Here is a 7,046-nt window from a genome sequence, read left to right on the forward strand (position 1 = left end):
TAAGGGAAGGGATAAGGGAGGGAGTGAGAGATTACAAAAGCCATATGCAATCTTCGAAGCAGATGCTGAGAAGTGTGTTAGTGACCCTTCCAGTGCCTTACCAGAAGCACAGATAGATATAACAAACAACGAATATAGGTGGGAGGTGGGTGACACGCGCTTTATCATGAGCAAAAACCGGCCACATCATGCGATAAGAAAAGTGGTAGGGTTTTGAAGCGAAAAGCTTCACTAGGCCAGCTTTTCGAGCCGTCAGCGAGGCCGCAAGTTTAACCTTGTATGTAGCTGGAGGTCAAACAAGGAAATGATGCGTCTCACATATCTCGATGGACACCCGGACCACGCTGTAAGGGAAGGAAAGTGAAATGAGTTAGTTTAAAGGGAAAGGAAATTACGCCTCTCTCACATATCTCGGTGGACACCCGAACCGCGCCGTCAGCGAAGAAAATGAAAGTTGGTTTTAAAAAAGGAAATGACACCTGTCTCACATTGCGCCATTTACTTTCCCCCAAAATACGACTGTCTTTTTTCAATTTGTCTTTTTCAAATTATCTGCAGGGTTTGCGCGTCGTGTGGAACTGGATTTGGTTCCATATCTCCGCATAAAACGAGCAATAATACAGTAGTATCACCGAAGGTATATTAAATATAGGTGAGCGCCTTTAATGTCGTTTCGAAGAAAGCAAGATGTTTAATGGTGTCTTCGGCTGGTCGTTTTTGAGCGCTCTAGAGCGCTACGAAACGGGTGGTTGTATTCGGCTGGTCGAAAACGAGCAATTGGCATGTATTCGGCTGGTTCTTTTCGAGCGCCTCTGACTTGGAGCGCTCTGTGCCAGAGGGCTCCGAGTTGCTCTCACTTTCCCGACGGAGCAACGAAAGCTCGGCTGGAGATCGCATCACGTGATAGCCACGTTTTCCGGTGTTGGGATCCGCGCCAAGCCAGGCCAAGCCAGTTCCGTAACCTGCTGAAAAATTTGGCGCCAACGCACGAACAGATCGAGTTGCCTCTGCACCGAAGTTGTATACCGGGTACCGCTGTGCTAAACTTTTTGGTTGTTTTAGCTCTGCTGAGTGCACGCAGTTTCGCAGCATCATGTCGAAGCGGAAGCGCCTAGTGGCGTTAGCGAAGCCATCAGTTCTTTTGTTAGCTGCAAATGACAGCACCGACAGCAGTTCCGACGAAGATGACACTCAGGTGTATACAGCGATGTTCACAGAGTTGTTCACTGTGCCGGCTAAAATACCCAAAGTGACAAGTTACGTGGACACGACGGTGCGACAATATTCTGAATCAGAGGTAAGCGCCAAGGTGCGGTCAATATTGCTAGCTCTAATTTACATGTTCAACAGTTCCGCAGGAATTTTCGCCTTCCGCGCAAGGCTTGCTACGAGCTTGTCTCCAAGTTCGAGGGCTCCAATTTCTATCCTTCAAGCAGAAATCACGGTGGCTCACCCGCCAAGACGGCAGAGGAGCATCTTCTTTCGTTTCTTTGGCAAGTTTTCTGAAATTTCCCCAGCATGATAAGTAGTGAAACAGTGTTCTTGCTCCACGCGATTTGAATTTACAACTAGGCATTCTTGCAGGGTTCGAGCTGAATTGCCGCCTGAAAACATCTTTAAAGCATTCTTTGTCTGTAGCTAATTTCTTGGACTGTGTCATTTGCTCGGTTGGCTATGTTTAAAAGTGGTCAATCTACAGCTGACTAGTTGGTACTGCAGTGTTTAGAATTTTTCGTCGCTAGCGCACTGCTTTCCTGAATCCAACCCAGTTAAATAGCCCACACATCGACCTAAAGGGGTTACTTTTACATTGACAATTCATAAAACGTGCAACATGCATGAGTAACATTGCTTTATAATTGTAATCGCATCAAAGCAATCTTAATTCTATGTAGCACTTGCAATGCATCAACATACTCAAGAATGCGGTATAATAATGGCTTTACTCTTGTTTTTCAGGTATGCAAGTAACAAAGCATCCATGCGAGAGGTTGCAGTACTCTTTAACATGGCAGAATCAACACAGATGGCAGTGATAGACAGAGTTCTTCAGTTTCTCTGTCATATAGCACCAGAAGTCATCAACTTCGGAACCGACAAGGATGCCATCGCTAAGGATTTTGAAAAAGTATGTACACTTACTGTTCTATTGAGTAGCACTATGCAAGCGCAGGCAGTAGACGACAGCCTGGTGAAGGTTGAGGTAGCTCAAAGTATCTAGTGTAGTCAACGACCTATCTTGCGCAAAAATCACTTTCTAGAGCAGCACTGATATGCAAACGCCTTCAACGCTTCATTTGAAGGTACCGCAATTACATTATGGATGAAAAATATTTGCATGCGTAATAGCACAAGGTATCGTTTTTATCTTCTTGATTTTCTCACCTTTTCCAGGTTGCTGGCTTCCCCAATGTGATAGGATGTGTAGACGGCACCTACATACCCATGCGCTGCCCAAAGAACAAAGTGCGGTCCACATATGGAAACCGGCACGACCAGGTGTCTCTCACTATGCAAGGCATATGTGATGCAAATGCAAGATTTGAAGATGTGTTTACTGGCACGTCTGGAAAAATTCACGATGCTAGAGTGCTAAGGCTATCCTCTATCAGTAGTGATCTTCCAAAAATTTGTGAAGTAAACAAATATCATCTGCTCGGTGATGCGGCTTACCCTGTCAGGGAGCATTTGCTCACCCCATATAGAGACTATGGCAACCTTACTGCAGCAAAAATTGCTTACAATAACCGCCACACAGCCACGAGAGTGAAAATAGAAAATGCGTTTGGGCTGCTAAAACAGAGGTTTCGGCAACTCAGATACATTAAGCTAACCACGACTGACAAGATAACACAGCTTATAATAGCATGCTGTGTCCTTCACAATGTTTGCATTGATGCTGGAGACTCTACAGATGATCTGTTAACAGAGGAGGAGGTGGTAGAAAGAGCACTACACTTTGCCCAGCACTCATGGCAAAATGAAGTGGACCCTGAGCAATGTAGAGCGGGTCAGACGACACGTGAAAGTGTGCTACGTCATCTGGGGGAGCTGAAACGAGAGAAGCTAGCCGACCTCTTCCTAAGACGTGCTAGAATGAGGGTGCAGCATGATGCAAACTAGGCAATGCTCCCCTTGTTTGCAACCGTGTACAGAGCTGTGGCTTTCTCTTTACATTCATTAAGGCATTACTTTATCACTTTTATTTTTGAGTTAAATGTTATCTTATTTTGTGCAAGCTGTTATATTCTGCTCCTTACATTTGACTTCACACTGTGAGCTTAGAAATTGCAGTCAATAAAATTGCACCTGGCTGTTTCATTCTTAGCAATGCAGTTGCAGTGTATTATTCAACTCACTTTCTGCTTCACAGTACTTTATTGCAAAGAGGTGAAATGACAATATTCCATTGTGCTCCAAACACAAACAAAACAAGCTGTAAAAAATAAAGTAGGAATCCGTAACATAAGGTTGTGGATGGAAAAGTTAAAAACAGCTGTGAACTGCTCCACAACTCTGTGTAAACAAGAAAATGATAAAGTAACACAGCTGCAGCTTAACAGCAATAAATAAAATATTGATAAATATGCTGACTATTGTAATAGTAGACTAGTAGTGTAAACATTGCCAAGATGTGACGATGTCTTCTCAGTCTTCGTGATGCAAAATTTTCTTCAGCGTTTCCATGTGCTCTGCATGTGCCCTAAGCAATTCCTTATGACGTTCTTCTCTCTTCTTCTCTCTTTCTTCTTTTTTGGCTTCATTTTCTTGGACAATTTCTCTCATTTTCTCAAAAAATAAGTCCATGTGCTTTGCTCGTGAAGTACTTGGCCGCATGCTTCTATCTGCTTTGCGCTTTTTGCACGGCCTGACTGTATCTGGTTCCTCCAATTTACTTTGACACAGATCCTCGGCTAACAAACCCTCAGATGCAGTATCAAGCTCTGCAGAGCCCTGACTACTATGGGATGAACTTCGCACATGTGTTGCTGTGTTTTTGTAATGGACATTTCCAATGCCTCGTAGCACCTCGGGCTCCAAGCTATCATCAATGGCCCTTATAGCGGAAAATTCCTCTTCAAAAGTTGGCCGACAGGGAGCTTGTCCCGACGTTTTGTTGACCTTCTCTTCGCTCTTCTTTCTTTTAGCTACGGTTTTAAATCGAGTTTCACACTGTATTGCAGTGCGCTTGGTTCCAAGGACCTCCTCTATCTCACGAGCAATCTGCTCGTACATGGCGCGCTTTGTCCGGAACCTCATCAGTGGACCCACTTTCGGCGTATACAGCGCATATTTGTCAAGGAGGTACTTCGTTTCCCCAGAGGTCCAGGGCGCTGTGTGGAAAACAAAGAGAATACTAATACATTTGGGTGTACTTGCGGGCCTCGGCAAAACAGTGACGCAGAAATTGAACAGCTACTTAATGCCAGCTACTGCAGTACATGCTTAATGCTACTGCAGTACAATAAAATCGATTTTATGCACAGCAGCTTCACATTACTCCCTGCAATGCACAACTTTTTAAGCGCACAATGCCCAACTGCTATAAAATGGCCATGGAAAATATTAAATAGATAGTAGTAGTGGTATTTTTATTTGGCCATATAATACAATATGCCCTCGAGGTAAGGCAAAAGGAGGAAGACGAGGAAAACCTCCTGACGAGGCCTACACCCCGAATAATGCATCGAACAGTGGCCGCATGAAAAAAAAAAAACACTTTCAAAACAAGCAACAAAAGTTATACGATAGAAATAGCAAACACTGAAAAAACGATGCAAAGATAATAAACAGCAATTGGCAGAAAACATGATACGCACACTCGGCAGTAAAGGAAGTAATGCAAAAGACAAAATATACAAAGTTAGCTGAATTTATAGAGGAAAAAGAATCTTCAGTTTTTTCTTAAAACCAGATACACTATGACTTTCTACGGCGATTTTTATTAGAGACTGATAAGCATTACACAATGTTACAAGGTTATCTATAGTTTGTTTTCCATAGTTTGTTCTAGGTCTTTCAGTGGATAAGGCGACCGCACGTAAACCATACGTAACATTTCTTGAATTATAAGCATTTTGGAAAGACCTGAAATTATGCTTTACTTTATAAAAAATGTGAACAGCCAAACTCAAATCGTAGGAATGAAAGAAAGTGCGAACATGAAATGTTTCGAAAAGATTATTTTCGACAACTGGGCTTGAACATAATGAGCATAGAGCTCTTTTCTGAAGAGAAAGAAATTTATACGAATCAGTCTTGTTGCAAGTTCCCCACACCAGGTTGCAGTATACAAGATGGGAATGAACAAGGGCAAAGTATAATATTCTTCTAACCTGTAGTGGAAGTAGATGCCTAATACGATAGATAACACAAATAGACGAAGAAGTAAACGTGGGGAAGGGCGCACTAGTGCTTGCATTTGAAATATTCCACAATCTCCTTATTAGCAAATGAAGTCCGTGGAAACAGGCTAGACCATGCAGACGCTTCAGCATACCATTTGGTGGAGCATCCATGCTACTTGGCTGTCCATGCTCTGGGCTTGAGTACTGAGGCTCATCAGATGTGCTTGGCTGGCTACCTGAGAGAACATAAAGAAGGCAGGAGAGTCATCATATGATCGCTCAATGCGACGACCCTCACCCACACCGTGTTCTATGTTTACCAACATCAGTGTGTGAGGAAGAGCAGCATTAATTGGTCCCGACCTATAAATATGCCTATAAGTTGATATCAATACAGCTGAAGAAAACAAATCTGATACATTTTTTTAGCGATGTGAACGACACAAAGTGGCCACTTTTTAAGGCAATAGCACGATTTTTTTTATTTCCAAATATATTTTCATGCGCGTAAAGAAACTGGGTGAGCAGTTAAGAAAAAATAAAGCGAAAACAAACGAAAATTAGATGCTGGCGAGGAAATACAAGCGGGGTCATTAGCTTTCCCACGCAGCGCTCTTGTCACTGTAACCGCTAGATAAGTATTATTTCGTAATTTATGTTTAACGCTGACAACTGTATCTATCATCGACCAGTTCGTTGTGGAGGCCCTAATATGCCACGTCATTGAGGAGTGTCAACAAAAACTGAAAAGCAGAGAGCTTGACGAAATGCGCCTGCATATAACGTGCTACGGAGCACGCAAGTGGAAGCGCAGGCGAACAGCGGCAAAGTAGGAAGAGAGCGAAAATGATTCATCCAAACGCAAACATATGCGACTGGGGTTTAGATGCAAATTAACCTTCCGTATGTCGCTTGCGCAGAACATCTTTCTTGAAAATAGCCCACCATTTAGGCGCCAACACCACAGCGAGTTGTTGCTACACGTAAGAAATTTGGTGCCAGCACTCGTGTTTGCACGTTTACATCAAAGCAACTGGTGCTGAGTTTAAAATGAATGCATTGCAGTCGCTGTAAACTTACCGTCCAGCATTGCGTACAGTAGCTGTTCTGCCGTAGACGGACTCGATTCCCCGCCGCCGTAAACGGACGCCATGTTGTTTGTTGCTGAGCGGCGAAACCGCGAAATGTTGGCGCTGCTGTCGAGCGCTTCCGGCCGCTCCGAAATGCACCCTTGTGTTCGGCTGGGGCGCCGTACCTCCGGCTCGGATCACGACCCGCCCGCAGATTGGTTTGCTCCTGGGTTGCTCTGATTTGGAGCCTCAAAGCGACCAGCCGAAGACGCCATAACAAATAAAAAAATGCCTACTACTGTGTGTGTGTCCGTATGGCTATCTATGGAAACCTCCAGTCGCTCGACCACAAACGTAGCGAGGGAGATGCTGCTTTTCGCTTCCGACCAGGATTAACCACAGCGAAACTACCAGCAATTTTTAATGTAGGTAAATAGAGTAGACGTGCGAAAGCATGTTTCGCTTGGTTGGCTGAGGGTTTCACTTTTGCTCTGCCGTCGGCGCACCTGGTGAGTTTATTAGACTCAAGTTAAGCTCTGATCGAGGTGAAGCTGATCTGATCTGCTCGCACCGCAGGTGGAAGATGATGACGACGACGATGTGGAATGCACAGCGCGGGAGTGTGTTG

The 7,046-nt window shown here is 44.1% G+C and overlaps 2 long non-coding RNA genes across 3 annotated transcripts; one reads left to right on the plus strand and one right to left on the minus strand.

Annotated features, from left to right (window-relative positions):
* The first annotated feature begins 781 nt into the window (after window positions 1-781).
* On the plus strand, window positions 782-2,808 carry LOC144130105 (uncharacterized). The gene is made up of 3 exons (XR_013313964.1): window positions 782-1,297; window positions 1,351-2,128; window positions 2,395-2,808. It is a non-coding gene; the product is annotated as an uncharacterized LOC144130105 (long non-coding RNA).
* Window positions 2,809-3,478: 670 nt separating this feature from the next.
* LOC144130106 (uncharacterized) lies at window positions 3,479-6,656 on the minus strand. Of its 2 annotated transcripts, none has more exons than XR_013313965.1 (3): window positions 6,429-6,656; window positions 5,501-5,580; window positions 3,479-4,334 (listed from the first exon to the last, which is right to left on the minus strand). It is a non-coding gene; the product is annotated as an uncharacterized LOC144130106 (long non-coding RNA). The 2 variants fall into 2 exon arrangements; XR_013313966.1 differs by having other exon boundaries at window positions 5,501-5,584.
* Window positions 6,657-7,046: the final 390 nt, after the last annotated feature.

The sequence above is a fragment of the Amblyomma americanum genome, chromosome 4, assembly GCF_052857255.1.
Source record: "Amblyomma americanum isolate KBUSLIRL-KWMA chromosome 4, ASM5285725v1, whole genome shotgun sequence".
Classification (NCBI taxonomy): domain Eukaryota; kingdom Metazoa; phylum Arthropoda; class Arachnida; order Ixodida; family Ixodidae; genus Amblyomma; species Amblyomma americanum.